Genomic DNA, 15,089 nt, shown 5'->3' with positions numbered 1-15,089 from the left:
TTACTGAGAAAAGCCCAGCAACTGCCTTCAGTCACACAGACCTGTTTCAGTGACCTGCCTTCAAGTCACAAAACAATTCTTTTGGCAAAACATTCTTTTCTTGTTGGCTTTGTTCCCATCCAAGGCCATGCAGTGGGTTATTCCACTACACCAACAGAAACAGTTTAGCAGACATGGAGGTGGGGACCAGGACCCGACAGAAGTGGGCAGAGTTGAGACAGAGGAAAGCTGACATTTGATATAAGCTTTTTAGTACCGCTGGATTTTTAGAACTACATGCATGACTAGTTTGATTTTTAAAACTTACAATTATATTTATATATGAGAGGTATAAACTGAATATCTACTATACACCATGTTTGAATTCTTGCTTTGCTGCTTATTATGTGGCCTTAGGCAGTTACTTACACTATTTGGGTCTTAATTTCCTGATCTGTATATTATGCTCACAAAAATCAGGGGATCGGGGACCTTGCCGATACCCTAGTACTTTCAATCTTTTGTACAGTGCATTTTCACCAATGAAATAAAAGTTGGTTTTGCATCTCATTTGCATAATCAAACAACTTTCTTTGACTTGTCATTTGTTTTTCTGATGTTCTTGTTTAATTTTAAAAAATCAAATGTTTCTTTTATTTTAATCACTTCATATTCATTTTGAAATATCCCCCAATTTTTGTGAGTAGTATACTATTTGCTGTAGCACAGACTGCGTGGTCCCCATCCCTGTTCTTTGATAACAACAGAACTTGTGAAAATATATACATCGTACTCTGCCACCAGTTCCTGGAACAGAGCTCCTAAAACCCTTGTACTTTCCTAAGTGGTGAGAGAGTCTTTTGTGCTAAGGCAGCAACTCTCGGTGGACTCCCGGATGGCGGCTGGCCACGAGAGGACCAAGCCGTGATTAGAAGCTTGGAGCTTCCAGGCTCACCCTCCATCCTCTCGGGAGCGGAGAGGGCCTAGAGACTGAGTTAATCATTGGTCGTGCCTATGTGACAAAGCCGCCATAAAAATCCTAAAGGTACTTGGTTGGGAGAGTGTCTGAGCTGATGAGCACACCCACGTACCTGGAAGGCAATACGCCCCAACTGCGTGGGGACAGAAGGTCCTGCCCTCGGGGCCCTTCTGTTCCGTACTCTCTGTGCCCTTTCTCTGGCTGCTCATCTGTAGCCTCTATTATATCCTTTGTAATAATCTAGCAAACATAAATGTTTCCCTGAGTTCTGTGAGCCGTTCAGCAAATTAGCAACCCCTGAGGTGGGAGTCCTGGGAACCCCGGTTTATCATGGTCACCAGATTCGAGTGCAGGAGAGCTAGACACCCCGCTCCAAGAGAGGCAGGGGAAATATTCGTGGTCTCCTTTATCTACCACCTCCTCATCTGAAAAGTACACATAAATGTTTAGCCTAAAGGGTTGTTTTGAGAATTATATCGGATTTGTAAAGAGCCTTGTCAGTAGAAAGGAATAAATCCATAAATGTTTTGTTATTATTCTTTTAAATTTTTTTTAAGATTTTTTTATTTTTTCATTATAGAGAGGGGGGAGAGAGAGGAGAGAGAGAAGTGGGAAGGAGCAGGAAGCATCAACTCCCATATGTGCCTTAATCAGGCAAGCCCAGGGTTTTGAACCGGCAACCTCACCGTTTCCAGGTTGACGCTTTATCCACTGCACCACCACAGGTCAGACCTGTTATTATTCTTTTAAAAGGTCACATTTGGTATCAGGATTTACTTTCAATAAATTAGGACCTGGCCTGTGGTGGCGAAGTGGGTAAGGCATCGACCAGGAATACTTAAGTTGCCAGTTCGAGGCCCTAAGCTTCTTGGTCAAGACGCATATGTCGGGCAATCAATGAACAGCTAAAGTGAAGCAACTATGAGTTTATACTTCTCGAGCCACCCCCTCTGTAAAATCAATAAATAAAATCTTTTTTTCTTTTTTTTTGTACAGTGACAGAGAGAGTCAGAGAGAGGGATAGATAGGGACAGACAGACAAGAATGGAGAGAGATGAGAAGCATCAATCATTAGTTTTTTGTTGCGACACCTTAGTTGTTCATTGATTGCTTTCTCATATGTGCCTTGACCGTGGGCCTTCAGCAGACCAGGTAACCCCTTGCTCGAGCCAGCGACCTTGGGTCCAAGCTGGTGAGCTTTGCTCAAACCAGATGAGCCCGCACTCAAGCTGGCGACCTCCGGGTCTCGAACCTGGGTACTCTGCATCCCAGTCCAATGCTCTATCCACTGAGCCACCGCCCGGTCAGGCTCAATCAATAAAATAGGATGAAATTCTTTGCTTTAAAAGGGTTCACCTCAAGTCCCTCTATATAGCAAGTTCTTCCTGGAAAAGAGGGCCTGGGCTCCTGTGTCATGTCACCGACATCCCGACATCCCGCTAGCTAGAGCTATACCCTTCACACCCACTGAGGTCCCGTCCAGAGGCCCAACTTGGAGAAGGCACTGGCTGGGAACACAAGCAGCTCTGTCTCCAGGAGGGCTCGTGGTTGGAAACCAGGGACCTGACTCCCAGGGACTAGCTAAGACTGACATTGTCTCATGGGTTTGGTTCATTTTGTTTATTTGTTTTAATTTGTAATTCCAGTTGACATACAATATTATATTAGTTTCGGATGTACAACACAGTGCTTAGACATTTATATAACTCATGAAGTGATCACCCTGATAGATCTAGTACCCACCTGACCTCAGATGTAGTTATTACAATATTACTGTCCATATCCTCTAAGCTGTTCTGTAACTACCAATCTGTGCTTCTCAATCCCTTCCCCCCTCAGGCATTCTGCCAACCCTCCCCCAGTCTGACAACCTTCAAACTTTACTCTGTATCTATGAGTCTGTTTTGTTTGTTCATTTATTTTGTCCTGTAGATTCCACAGATAAGTGGAGTCACATGGCTCTTGTCTTTCCCGGGCTGACTTATCTCATCAGCACAACACCCTCTGGGTCCATCTGTCGCTGCAGGTTCATGAGCTTGGTTATTTTTTTTTTAAATTTTTTTATATATGATTAAAATTTTTTTTATTTATTAATTTTTAGAGAGAGGAGGAGAGAGAGAGAAGGGAGAAAGAAGCAGAAACAGCCTGACCAGGCGGTGGCGCAGTGGATAGAGCGTTGAACTGGGATGCAGAGGACCCAGGTTCAAGACCCCAAGGTCGTCAGCTTGAGCGCAGGCTCATCTGGTTTGAGCAAGGCTCACCAGCTTGGACCCAAGGTCACTGGCTCGAGCAAGGGGTTACTCGGTCTGCTGAAGGCCTGCGGTCAAGGCACATACAAGAAAGCAATCAATGAACAACTAAGGTATAGCCTGACTGGGCGGTGGCGCAGTGGATAGAGCATCGAACCGGGATGCGGAAGACCCAGGTTTGAGACCCCGAGGTTACTAGCTTGAGCAAGGGCTCATCTGGTTTGCGCAAAAGCTCACCAGCTTGAGCCCAAGGTTGCTGGCTCGAGCAAGGGGTTACTCGGTCTGCTGAAGGCCGGTGGTCAAGGCACGTATGAGAAAGCAATCAATGAAAAATTAAGGTGTTGCAACATGCAACAAAAAACTAATGATTGATGCATCTCATTTCTTCGTTCCTGTCTGTCTGTCCCTGTCTATCCCTCTCTCTGACTCTCTCTCTGTCTCTGTAAAAAAAAAAAAAAAAAAAAAAAGAAGCAGGAAGCATTAACTCAGAGTAATTGCTCTCTGTATGTGCCTTGACCCACCAAGCCCAGGGTTTCGCACCGGTGACCTCAGCATCCCAGGTCGACACTTTACCCTGCGCCACCACAGGTCAGGCTCTTTTTCAATTTTTTAACTGAATTCACTGGGGTGACATTGGTTAATAAAATTGTATAGGTTTTGATTGTCCGATTCTGACACATCATCTGTAAAGTGCACTGTGTGTTTACCACCCCAAGTCCAGCCTCCTTCCCCTACCACTTATCCCCCAGGCCCCTCTGTAATTTTTTAAAATTACTTCAATTGCATTTAATATTATTTTGTATTAGTTTCAAGTGTACAGCACAGTGGTTAGACAATGATAAACTTTACAAAATGTTCCCCCCAATACTTCGAGGACCCACCTGGCCCCTACGTGGTTGTTACAGTTTAACTGACTCTATTCCCCATGCTGTCACCATGGGCTCGGTTCTCACCGTTCAAAACTGAGGGTGGGGAGATGAAGTGGTGGGTCCAGGAAGCATCTGTTAGTTTATTCTTGGGGAGACTGACTCTGGCTCCTCCCAGCTCTGCAAGACCCTATCATCCTCAGGCTCTCCTCCCTCGCTCCTTACCGCAGGGCTGTGATGAGAAGCCCTGGGTACTTACACAGGCGGGGCAAAAGGAGGCTGACAGTTGTTCATATGGAAAATAACACAATAGCTAATAAATAATAATACAAGAATGAATTCTTTTGTGTACACATCTGGACACCTACTTTTGCCCCACCCTGTATTTTATTTATTTTTTTAACTTTACTTATTGATTTTTAGAGAGAGAGGAAGGGAGAAAGAGAGAGAGAGAGAAATAGAAACATCTGTTCCTGCAGGTGTCCCGACAGGTGATCAAACCCACAACCCTTGTGTAGCAAGACGGTGCTCCAACCAACCAAGCTATTGGCCAGGGCTCTATTTTCTTTTTTTTTTTTTTTTTTTACAGAGGCAGAGATAGACAGGGACAGACAGACAGGAACAGAGAGAGATGAGAAGCATCAATCATCAGTTTCTCGTTGCGCGTTGCGACTTCTTAGTTGTTCATTGATTGCTTTCTCACACGTGCCTTGACCGCGGGCCTTCAGCAAACCGAGTAACCCCCTGCTGGAGCCAGCGACCTTGGGTCCAAGCTGGCGAGCTCTTTGCTCAAGCCAGATGAGGGCTCTATTTTCAATAGAAGAGGAGAAGGAAAAAAAGGAAGAAGATAGGAAGGAAGGAAGAAAAAAAGGAAAGAAGGGAGAGAGGAAGGAAAGAAAAGAAGGAAGGGAGAAAAGGAGGAAGAAAAATTTCAAAGTAAGAGCTATTAGACAAAAATTGGGACAGCCAGCTTCTCTGAGAAACTGGACTGTCTGGTAACACAGGCCCTCAATCCTGTTCGGAAAGCACCAGCTGCAGCTGATGGCCCCCTGCATTCAGTTCACTGCAGCAGCAACGTGGCAGTTCCTCTCATGGATGTCCCCTGCTCGGCCCTGGGGACGTCTGGGGTTTGGAGCCCTGCGATGAACCTTAAACCAAATCAGTCACAACCTGCAGCATGCTTCCCTGCAGCCCACTGTCTGCCCCGGGGCTCTGGAATGCCAGTGAGGGGCAGGTACCAGAGGTCCTGCCAGCCTTGGGGACCGGGACTGGCTGGAACAGCAGCCAGGGCTGTGCGGGGAGTGAGGTGGGGCGCTGCAGCCTCCCAGCTGCACCATGAACTTGAGGCATTCACGAACACCAGCACCCTCCCTGCTCGTCTGTCCGCTTGCGGTTAGCAGAGGCGCTGACTCAGTCTTCTCCTGGGCCAGGTCCCTGGACACCAAGCATCTTAGCATCCGGGGGGCTTCTGGGGGCTCTGCTGTTACAGCTGGACCCCAAGTGACAAGAACCAGTGACCAACCACTCTGACTAACTAAAGTTCTGATTAACATGAGTTCATTCCCTAACTTATAGATCCTTTGATGTTTCAAATTAAAAATTCTAGGCCTGGGCCTGGCAGCTCAGTTAGAGCATCACCCTGATACACCAAGGTTGTGGGTTCGATCCTCCGCCAGGGCACATACAACCATACAAGAAACAACCAGTGTACACATAAATAAATAGAACATAAAATTCTAAAGTGTGTTAAGAATCCTCCCTTCTTTAGCAAGGACTGTCTCATAAATATACTGAATCTTTCCTTGCTGACTTGAGGTCTGGTAGAGAACTTCTTTCCTTCCTCCTTTCTTCCTTTCCCCCATGTTGGGCAGATAAAATATATTATGCGCAGTTTGTTAAAGATGGTGCTGCCCACGTGGAAGCCTGTCGCCCAGGTGATAATATTAGTTGCCCTTCTTGCTTGGGATGGGCGTGATTGTATTAATGTGTGTTGGGGAAGGACTTTTGTGCCAAAAGGTTTTATTTATTTATTTATTTATTTATTTATTTATTTATTTACAGGGACAGAGAGAGAGTCAGATAGAGGGATAGATAGGGAGAGACAGACAGGAACGGAGAGAGATGAGAAGCATCAATCATCAGTTTTTCGTTGCGACACCGTAGTTGTTCATTGATTGCTTTCTCATATGTGCCATGACCGTGGGCCTTCAGCAGACTGAGCAACCCCCTGCTCGAGCCAGTGACCTTGGGTCCATGCTAGTGAGCTTTTTGCTCAAGCCAGATGAGCCCACACTCAAGCTGGCAACTCCGGGGTCTTGAACCTGGGTCCTTCCGCATCCCAGTCCAACGCTCTATCCACTGTGCCACTGCCTGGTCAGGCTGTGCCAAAAGGTTTTAAAAGGAGAGATCACGTTGTTCCAGGGAAGAGGGATTATGTTCTAGGAGGAGAGCAGAGAAAGGCCACGTGGAGGAGAGGAGAAGTAGCCAAGATGGTGGAATGCTGAAATAGAAGCCAGTTTGTGCAGTTTGTGCAGAGAGAAGGAGATGGGGAACAGAGGTGAATAAGGCTGATGAGGTAGAAACCTTTAATTCTAGGAAACTCAGATAAGTCAGTGGCTTTGGGAGCCCTGAATGGAAAGGCAAGTGTTTTCCTACTGTGAGAATCTCTTGCCCGCAGGGTGTGAACTAGGATTAAAGCTAATGGCCCACCAGTTCTTGGCTCCGTTATTTCATTACCGTCTGTCCGAATCAAATGCGAATCTGCACAGGACAGGCGGCTGTGATGGTGGCCGAGGCTACTGGCTTTACACCTCTCAAGTTGTTTTTTTTGTTTTTTTTTGTTTTTTTGTATTTTTCTGAAGCTGGAAACGGGGAGAGACAGACAGACTCCCGTATGCGCCGGACCGGGATCCACCGGCACGCCCACCAGGGGCGATGCTCTGCCCACCAGGGGGCGATGCTCTGCCCCTCCGGGGCGTCGCTTTGCCGTGACCAGAGCCACTCTAGCGCCTGGGGCAGAGGCCAAGGAGCCATCCCCAGCGCCTGGGCCATCTTTGCTCCAATGGAGCCTTGGCTGCAGGAGGGGAAGAGAGAGACAGAGAGGAAGGAGGGGGTGGGGCGTGAAGAAGCAAATGGGCGCTTCTCCTATGTGCCCTGGCCTGGAATCGAACCCGGGTCCCTCGCACGCCAGGCCGACGCTCTACCGCTGAGCCAACCGGCCAGGGCTCAAGTTGTTTTTAAGCATCTATGATCACTCCCTTTCTAGGCTTGAGGACAGAGAAGGTGCTGGCAGTAGCAAGAGTGGAGACGAACTATAGAACATTCCTGGGAAACTGCCTTCCAGAACTAAATTCTGAATCCTAGCTTTTTTTTTTTTTTTTTTTTTTTAACTATTCTGTGTCAAAAAGCTGAGGGGAGGAAGTCAACCTTATTGTGAGCCCTAGGTAGCAGAATTTAAATCAACCAGGTTTAACAGAACAGGACTCAGGCCCACGAGGACACCCCAGATAATAGGAATAGAGCACGGGGCTGGGAAAGGACAGGTCCGAGTTTTACCCTGGTTTTACCACATGCAGCAGGTGGGAGCTCACATCCCTGACCCTCACTGAGCATTTACCACGCACTTGGCCCTGTGCTGGGCATGCCCCATGCATTATCTCCTCTGCTCAGTGAGCTCTGAGGGCGTTGCATAAGAAGTCCCAGGAAAGGCACTCCACCTCCCTGAGCCTGAATTTCCACATCTACGAAGCGGGGACTGAAATAGCATCAGACAGGTTTCTGGGCGGATGAAGTAAGTTCATGCTGGGAAGCCCTCTGGGGAGCTGTGTGCACAGCAGGGTGGCGGCCAGGACAGCCACTCTCCCAAAAGTGTCCTGACCAGGTGCTCTGCTGGTTTTGGCTCTCTTTTAAAAAATCATGTCCCCCTTCCTTTCAAAAATAAATCATTTGAAAGAGAGCTTATGCTTCGGTTTGGCTTCCAAGGCCGGCAGCCTGCTCCCAGCCTGCGAGGACCCTGCCTGCCAGGAGCTAAAACCTAACTTCACACAGTTTAATTAAGGTGGTAGAAGTCCTCCAAGGCCGAGTCCAGGGGTCAGTGTGTGCTCCTGCTCTGCAGCGCTGGCCTGTCCCTAGCAGGGTGCAAGCCATAGGAAAGAAGCGCTCTGTTAGTTCAAACAGCTGCTTGCTGTGCAGCTCAGCCCAGGCTCTTCCTTCTGTGGGCCTCTGGCTCCCTTCCTCCACGGTGGAGGATTTGCCGAGGTCCTTCTGACTTGGAAACCCCACGGTTCCTGCTGGAATTCCCCACAGCTCTCCTCAGGGCCCTTTCCAATCCCAGACCTCATACAAATGGCTGATGGGGCTGAAGACACGCCAGGAAGCAGCTGCGAGAAGTGGGCAGCTTGGGTCCTCAGTGAGGACCCCCCAAAACAAAGGGAAGCCAAGCCCCTTTGCCAATTCAGGCCTCCTGGGCATAGGGGAAAGGGAGGCCAAGCTGCTGGGCTGCTTCCTGGCCCCCAGGACCTGCTACATAATTTGTGGGGCCCTTCTTCAAAGGTTATTAAGAATTTCAAGGCAGTAACAGCAGAGTAGTAAGCCAACAGGGAGAACCTTCTAAACACAGGCCCTTGGGTGAGCACACAGGTCACAGGGCCATGAAGCTGGCTCTGCACCCTGGGACATGGTGCCAGAGGGTCACTTTCCCTTGTTCCTGCAGGTTTGTGGAGACTTGGGGAACCCCTCATCAGACCCTCTGCATTCTGGCTGAATGTTGTTCCCGGCTGTAGCTCCATGGAGGGACCTCCAGGTGAGAATGGGCCCCATGGGCTGAGGCAGGGCCTTCCTGGGAACGGTGTTGGGTGGGGCAGGAGGGACAAAAGCCAGCTGGCCTACTTTTTCCTTGATGATCCAAGCCAGAGCTGCAGTGAGGATCCCTAGAGGGATTTGGCTCAAACCAGTGCCAGGTGGTGAGGGTTAGGGAATTAGACTCGGGCCTTCAGGGCCAGGGACTCTGGGAAGGCACAGAAGAGCCAGAATATGGTGGAGCGAGTACTGTGCTTAGGTTCAGGAAGCCGGGATTGTGGATAGTGTCCCCGTGGACCCCAGTATTGTCACTGAGCAGTTACGTTGTAGACCGTATAGGATCGGTGAGTGAAATTCCATGGAAAGCAGCCCCTCCTGAGCAGAACTAAGTGCCACAGAACCGGTTCACACGCTTGGCTAGGACGGTGGTGGTTCGAGCCCCATCCCCTACACCTCCCAGCTGCAGGACCTTGGACAAGGTACTCAAGCACTGCAGGCCTTCGTTCTTCATCTGCGAAATGGGCAACAATACTACTGGCATTGTGAGGCTTCCAGGGGTCCCCAAACTTTTTACACAGGAGGTCAGTTCACTGTCCCTCAGACCATTGGAGGGCTGCCACATACAGTGCTCCTCTCACTGACCACCAATGAAAGAGGTGCCCCTTCTGGAAGTGCTGGGGGAGGGGAATATATGGCCTCAGGGGACCGCATGGGGCCCGCGGGCTGTAGTTTGGGGACACTTGCTTAGACCATTTAGGGGAAGAAGTTTAGCATAAGGTATGCCCTGGAAGCAGATGATTAGTTCAAATGTGGGCTCTGCCATAGACTAGCTATGTGACGTTAGGCAGATAAACCTGTGTGAGCCTCAGTTTTCTCATCTGAGAAATGGGAATAACAGAACCCACTGCAAAGATTTCTGTGAAGAGCAAGGAGGTAATTCCCATATACATAGGGGACTTAGGGGAACTACCATAGGGGACTTAGGACCGCATCTGGCAGACAAGTTCTCTCCCAAAACACAGGACAGAGAACAGAGCCAGTCAGGAGCAGCCTGGGAATAAGGTTCAAGAAACACCCTTGCCAAATCTGGCCTCAGATGGGACTATTCTCTGTTGCTTAGGAGGTACAAGGGTTCTCTCTAGAGAAGGTTTGGAGAGGCTACAGGAAAGAGGGCTTGCTCGCCTCCTTTGTGGAATGCCAGCCTGGGGGGTGCCTTGGAGCCACCTGCTCCCTGTCTAGAGCACCCTTCTGCTCCCCCCTGGCTGCCACCTTCTTACATTCAGCCCAGGGGGTGCCCTTGCCTGCTACAGCCCAGAGGACGGCTCAGCTCCCTCCTCCTTGCCTACAAAGGACAGGTGCCTCTCAGCAACCTGCACAGCTGGAACCTGGCGGCCAACGTACATTTTCTTACCTGGAGTCCCCATTGCTGTGGGTCACTCCTACTCTCTCTGCCAGAACTACCAGACCAATGACCAGCAGGTGGGTGGCTGGGCCACTCAAAGGGTGGCAGGAAGGAGGGGAGGAAAAGAAGAATAGCAAGAAAGCAAGATGGAAGTAGAGGGACGACAGGGGAGCAGGAGCTGGAGGTGAAGGGAAATGCCTATGTCTCCGACCAGAGGCTGCAAACCAGGGACTTGTGCTCTGCGGCCATTTAGCCCAGAGTCGCCACCATTTACGCAACTGGAAGATTTCACTTAACCACCCAGATTTGTGGCTTCTGTGGGAAAAGTCACCTCTGAGCCTGCCTTTCCTCCTAGCAGCCCCTTCTGGAGTGGAGGATCAGCAAGGGCAGGTGGCTGTCCAAGGCCACGTGCTCCCCGGTCAGCCCTGTCCCCACCATGCCCTGCTGTCTGACACCCCGAGGTGCTTCATGTCCCATTCAGATTTCCTGCTTGGTTCCTGCAGGTGTTAGTTCTGTGGCCTCTGCTTTATCCTAGGGACCCTCCCCCGAAATAAAAGATAATGATGCCTCCCTCCTGTACACTGAGCAAGCTGTACAGAGCAGTGGTTAAGAGTCAGCCTGCTGGGTTCAAATCCCTGTTCTCCCATCTCCCAGCTATAGGACCTTGCTCAAGTTCCTTTAAATGCCCAATGCTTCAGTTTCCTCCTCTGTCACACAGGAGGCCGAGAATAGGACCCACCGTATAAGGTTGTGTAAAGGATCCAGGAAGTGAGTACACACCAGTGACTAGGATATGGGAAGCGCTCAGTGTCCCGTATCACGATCACCATTCCAGAGCCTGTGGTAGAGATCAGATTGTACAGGCCTGAGGCAGAATAACCCAGGTGGACAGAGGGCCACCGCAGCCGGGGCACCGTGAGCAGGGGACATGCCAGCGAGCGGGGGAGCGATGAGGGGGATGGGGGGCTTGTTAGCCATGGTAAGGGTTCTGTAAGAAACCACTGGGGGGCTCTGAGCAGGAGAATGGGTTGTGGGGGGGGCAGGGTAGGAGGGAGACCAGTAGGGCCTGTTGTGGTGGTCAAAGCAGAGATGGCAGTGACACAAGGATTGGAATGAGAGAGCACTGGACATGGAGACTGATGGGAAAAACTGGGGTACACTTAGAGGGTAGAGCTGAATTTCTGGCCTCGGTCCTTATCCCCCTACCCGGTTTCCCTGTCTGTAAATAAGGCTTCTCTGAAAGGTGTCAACCTCTCTGAGATTCTGAGTATGGTTCCGTGTTGATCCTGCAGGAGGTGGGACAGCCAGCGGCTTGGAGGGTAGGACAGGATGTGGCACCAACGTGGCTCTGCCACTGACCGGCTGTGTGGCTTTGAGCAAGCTCTTTAAGCTCTCTGTGCCTCAGTGTCCTCATGTGGATAATGGGAATCACACAATGGTCCCTGTTTCGCAGGTTAGGATGATAAAGAGACAATGAGTGTAAAGGGCTCGGAGCAGGGCCTGGCACAGTGAGCACGCCATCACTGCCATTACCGCTGTTCCCACAGGAGGGGGCTTCTCAGCACTAATCTGCCTCCCGGCTTCGGAGCTTTGCAGAGAGAAATGGAACGAGCACTGAATGATGATGCCCTGATGGCGTTTGGTTCTGACCCTGGCCTCCTTGGCAATGAGTAAGTCCTGTCTCCGTCCTGTCCTTGCCACATCTACTTCTGAGGCAGGTGGCTCTCTGTCGCCCTTACATCAGCAGCAGGTGATGCCACCAGGCACGCCAGTTTAGCTTGATCGGGGCTAACTAATACGGGCGGAAACAGGGTGACTGCCACGAGAATGGATGTGAGTTCAGGGGGCCCACACCCTCACTACCTGACTCTCCGGCTCTCTGCCACAGCCGCTGTCATCACCTACGTCTGCTCAGAGGGCGCGGCGACTTCTTCAGCAACGCAGAGGACACTGCTTCAATGCGCGAGTCACCCCTCCTTGGGAAAGGCTGGAAAGCGGACACCTCTCTCCTCCCCGCTGGCAGGAGAGAAAAGGGAAGTCTCGGGCTCAGAGACCAGTGCACATTGCTGTACACACACACGCACATGCACACGCACACACCCGCACTACCAATTCAGTTTACAGCAGCCCTGTGAGGCAGAAAGATTGGTGGGGCCCCCACTGTCACTTTAAAAAAGTCTTACTGCAGGGAGCATTTGAGATCCTGCTCCCCAGGCATGTCATCAATTTGGTTCAAATAAACTTACAAAAATTAAAACAAGCCTGACCAGGCGGTGGCGTAGTGGATAGAACGTCGGACTGGGATGCAGAAGGACCCAGGTTCGAGACCCCGAGGTTGCCAGCTTGAGTGCGGACTCAGCTGGTTTGAGCAAAAGCTCACCAGCGTGGACCCAAGGTCGTGGGCTCAAGCAAGGGGTTACTCGGTCTGCTGAAGGCCCGTGGTCAAGACACATATGAGAAAGCAATCAATGAACAACTAAGGTGTCACAAAACTGATGATTGATGCTTCTCATCTCTCTTCGTTCCTGTCTGTCTGTCCCTATCTATCCCTCTCACTGACTCTCTCTCTGTCCCTGAACTAAAAAAAATAAATAAATTTTTTTTAGAGGGACAGATAGAGAGATAAGAAGCATCAATTCTTTTTTTTTTTTTTTTTTTTCATTTTTCTGAAGCTGGAAACGGGGAGAGACAGTCAGACAGACTCCCGCATGCGCCCGACCGGGATCCACCCGGCATGCCCACCATGGGGCGACGCTCTGCCCACCAGGGGGCGATGCTCTGCCCCTCTGGGGCGTCGCCATGTTGCGACCAGAGCCACTCTAGCGCCTGAGGCAGAGGCCACAGAGCCATCCCCAGCGCCCGGGTGTGCCCTGGCCGGGAATCGAACCCGGGTCCTCCGCACGCTAGGCCGACGCTCTACCGCTGAGCCAACCGGCCAGGGCAGAAGCATCAATTCTTCATTGCAGCACCTTAGTTGTTCATTGATTGCTTTTTTTTTTTTTTTTTTTTAAAGAGACAGTGAGTCAGAGAGAGGGATAGACAGGGACAGAAGACAGGAACGGAGAGAGATGAGAGCATCAATCATTAGTTTTTCATTGCGCGTTGCAACACCTTAGTTGTTCATTGATTGCTTTCTCATATGTGCCTTGACCGCGGGCCTTCAGCAGACTAAGTAGACCCTTATTGGAGCCAGCAACCTTGGGTTCAAGCTGGTGAGCTTTTGCTCAAACCAAATGAGCTAGTGCTCAAGCTGGCGACCTCGGGGACTTGAACCTGGGTCCTCTGCATCCCAGTCCTACGCTCTTTCCACTGCGCCACCACCTGGTCAGGCTGATTGCTTTTTCATACATGCTTTGACCGGGATGGCAGGGGGTGGGGCGGGGTGGGGTGGGGGGGTGGGGCGGTTTCCAGCCAAACCAGAGACCTTGGGCTGAAGCCAGCGACTATGGAGTCCAGTCTCTGATCCCACACTCAAGCCAGCACCCCTCACTCAAGCTGGTGAGCATGTGCTCAAGCCGGCAACCATGGGGTTTCAAACTGGTGACCTCAGGGTCTCAAACCTGGGTCCTCAGCATCCCAGGCCAACGCTCTATCCACTGTACCACCACCTGGTCAGGCAAAACAAAAAATCTCATTGCAGCCCTAGCTGGTTATCTTAGTTGGTTAAGAGTGTCATCCACATATATCACAGTTGTGGGTTTCGTCCCCAGTCAGGACACATCTGAGAAGCACTCAATGAGTACACAATGAGATGAAACTAAGTGGGACAAGTTGATGCCTCTCTCTCTCTCTCTCTCTCTCTCAATGGGAAAAAAATATTATTTATTTATTTATTTATTTATTTATTTATTTTCTGAAGCTGGAAATGGGAAGAGACAGTCAGACAGACTCCCGCATGCGCCCGACCGGGATCCACCCGGCACGCCCACCAGGGGCAAAGCTCTGCCCACCAGGGGGCGATGCTCTGCCCCTCCGGGGCGTCGCTCTGCCGTGACCAGAGCCACTCTAGCACCTGGGGCAGAGGCCAAGGAGCCATCCCCAGCGCCAGGGCCATCTTTGCTACAATGGAGCCTCGCTGCAGGAGGGGAAGAGAGAGACAGAGAGGAAGGAGGGGGGGTGGAGAAGCAAATGGGCACTTCTCCTATGTGCCCTGGCCGGGAATCGAACCCGGGTCCCCCGCACGCCAGGCCGACGCTCTACCGCTGAGCCAACCGGCCAGGGCCGGGAAAAAAATATTTTTAAAGAATCTTATTTCTGGGGGAAATAGGTGAAGGTAGTTGTCGGGCAGAAAAGATATATTTTGCTCACTCTGTTAAAGATGGCTGCTGCCCACCTGGGGCGGCTGATTACCTTCTTGCTTGGGTAGGAACATGGTTATGCTAATGTGTGCTGGAGGAGGGCTTTCACGCCAAAAGGTTTTAAAAGGTGGAGCTAGGGTCCTGGCCGGTTGGCTCAGTGGTAGAGTGTCGGCCTGGTGTGCAGGAGTCCCAAGTTCGATTCCCGGCCAGGGCACACAGGAGAAGCGCCCATCTGCTTCTCCACCCCTCCCCCTCTCCTTCCTCTGTCTCTCTCTTCCCCTCCCGCAGCCAAGGCTCCATTGGAGCAAAGTTGGCCTGGGCGCTGAGGATGGCTCTATGGCCTCTGCCTCAGGCACTTAAATGGCTCCAGTTGCAACAGAGCAACGCCCCAGATGGGTAGAGCATCGCCCCCTGGTGGGCGTGCCAGGTGGATCCTGGTCGGGCGCATGCGGGAGTCTGTCTGACTGTCTCCCCGTTTCCAACTCCAGGGGAAAAAAAAAAAAAAAAAGGTGGAGCTAG

The 15,089-nt window shown here is 50.7% G+C and overlaps 1 long non-coding RNA gene across 1 annotated transcript in view; it reads right to left on the bottom strand.

Annotated features, from left to right (window-relative positions):
• LOC136312673 (uncharacterized) overlaps positions 1-15,089 on the bottom strand; it is a 57,760-nt gene that overhangs the window by 12,506 nt on the left and 30,165 nt on the right. Inside the window, exon 2 of the long non-coding RNA XR_010727038.1 lies at positions 12,136-12,288. This is a non-coding gene — a long non-coding RNA (uncharacterized lncRNA). The remainder of the gene's footprint in view (positions 1-12,135; positions 12,289-15,089) is intronic.

This window comes from Saccopteryx bilineata, chromosome 9, assembly GCF_036850765.1.
Source record: "Saccopteryx bilineata isolate mSacBil1 chromosome 9, mSacBil1_pri_phased_curated, whole genome shotgun sequence".
Classification (NCBI taxonomy): Eukaryota; Metazoa; Chordata; class Mammalia; order Chiroptera; family Emballonuridae; genus Saccopteryx; species Saccopteryx bilineata.
The sequence above is the reverse complement of the archived record's forward strand: the minus strand, read 5'-3'. Positions and strand labels throughout refer to the sequence as shown.